We start from the raw sequence: 2,331 nt of genomic DNA on the forward strand, positions 1-2,331 counted from the left end.
ACAAGATCCAACACCCATTCATGATAAAAGTTCTGGAAAGATCAGGAATTCAAGGCCAATACCTAAACATGATAAAAGCAATCTACAGCAAACCAGTAGCCAACATCAAAGTAAATGGAGAGAAGCTGGAAGCAATCCCACTAAAATCAGGGACTAGACAAGGCTGCCCACTTTCTCCCTACCTTTTCAACATAGTACTTGAAGTATTAGCCAGAGCAATTCGACAACAAAAGGAGATCAAGGGGATACAAATTGGAAAAGAGGAAGTCAAAATATCACTTTTTGCAGATGATATGATAGTATATATAAGTGACCCTAAAAATTCCAACAGAGAACTCCTAAACCTGATAAACAGCTTCGGTGAAGTAGCTGGATATAAAATTAACTCAAACAAGTCAATGGCCTTTCTCTACACAAAGAATAAACAGGCTGAGAAAGAAATTAGGGAAACAACACCCTTCTCAATAGCCACAAATAATATAAAATATCTCGGCGTGACTCTAACGAAGGAAGTGAAAGATCTGTATGATAAAAACTTCAAGTCCCTGAAGAAAGAAATTAAAGAAGATCTCAGAAGATGGAAAGATCTCCCATGCTCATGGATTGGCAGGACCAACATTGTAAAAATGGCTATCTTGCCAAAAGCAATCTACAGATTCAATGCAATCCCCATTAAAATTCCAACTCAATTCTTCAACGAATTAGAAGGAGCAATTTGCAAATTCATCTGGAATAACAAAAAACCGAGGATAGCAAAAACTCTTCTCAAGGATAAAAGAACCTCTGGTGGAATCACCATGCCTGACCTAAAGCTTTACTACAGAGCAATTGTGATAAAAACTGCATGGTACTGGTATAGAGACAGACAAGTGGACCAATGGAATAGAATTGAAGACCCAGAAATGAACCCACACACCTATGGTCACTTGATCTTCGACAAGGGAGCCAAAACCATCCAGTGGAAGAAAGACAGCATTTTCAACAATTGGTGCTGGCACAACTGGTTGTTATCATGTAGAAGAATGCGAATCGATCCATACTTATCTCCTTGTACTAAGGTCAAATCTAAGTGGATCAAGGAACTTCACATAAAACCAGAGACACTGAAACTTATAGAGGAGAAAGTGGGGAAAAGCCTTGAAGATATGGGCACAGGGGAAAAATTCCTGAACAGAACAGCAATGGCTTGTGCTGTAAGATCGAGAATTGACAAATGGGACCTAATGAAACTCCAAAGTTTCTGCAAGGCAAAAGACACTGTCTATAAGACAAAAAGACCACCAACAGACTGGGAAAGGATCTTTACCTATCCTAAATCAGATAGGGGACTAATATCCAACATATATAAAGAACTCAAGAAGGTGGACCTCAGAAAATCAAATAACCCCCTTAAAAAATGGGGCTCAGAACTGAACAAAGAATTCTCACCTGAGGAATACCGAATGGCAGAGAAGCACCTGAAAAAATGTTCAACATCCTTAATCATCAGGGAAATGCAAATCAAAACAACCCTGAGATTCCACCTCACACCAGTGAGAATGGCTAAGATCAAAAATTCAGGTGACAGCAGATGCTGGCGAGGATGTGGAGAAAGAGGAACACTCCTCCATTGTTGGTGGGATTGCAGGCTTGTACAACCACTCTGGAAATCAGTCTGGCGGTTCCTCAGAAAATTGGACATAGTACTACCGGAGGATCCAGCAATACCTCTCCTGGGCATATATCCAGAAGAAGCCCCAACTGGTAAGAAGGACACATGCTCCACTATGTTCATAGCAGCCTTATTTATAATAGCCAGAAACTGGAAAGAACCTAGATGCCCCTCAACAGAGGAATGGATACAGAAAATGTGGTACATCTACACAATGGAGTACTACTCAGCTATTAAAAAGAATGAATTTATGAAATTCCTAGCCAAATGGATGGACCTGGAGAGCATCATCCTGAGTGAGGTAACACAATCACAAAGGAACTCACACAATATGTACTCACTGATAAGTGGATACTAGCCCAAAACCTAGGATACCCACGATATAAGATACAATTTCCTAAACACATGAAACTCAAGAAAAATGAAGACTGAAGTGTGGACACTATGCCCCTCCTTAGAAGTGGGAACAAAACACCCATGGAAGGAGTTACAGAAACAAAGTATGGAGCTGAGATGAAAGGATGGACCATGTAGAGACTGCCATATCCAGGGATCCACCCCATAATCAGCTTCCAAATGCTGACACCATTGCATACACTAGCAAGATTTTACTGAAAGGACCCAGATGTAGCTGTCTCTTGTGAGACTATGCCGGGGCCTAGCAAACACAGAAGTGGATG

Source organism: Mus musculus, chromosome 6, assembly GCF_000001635.26.
Source record: "Mus musculus strain C57BL/6J chromosome 6, GRCm38.p6 C57BL/6J".
Classification (NCBI taxonomy): domain Eukaryota; kingdom Metazoa; phylum Chordata; class Mammalia; order Rodentia; family Muridae; genus Mus; species Mus musculus.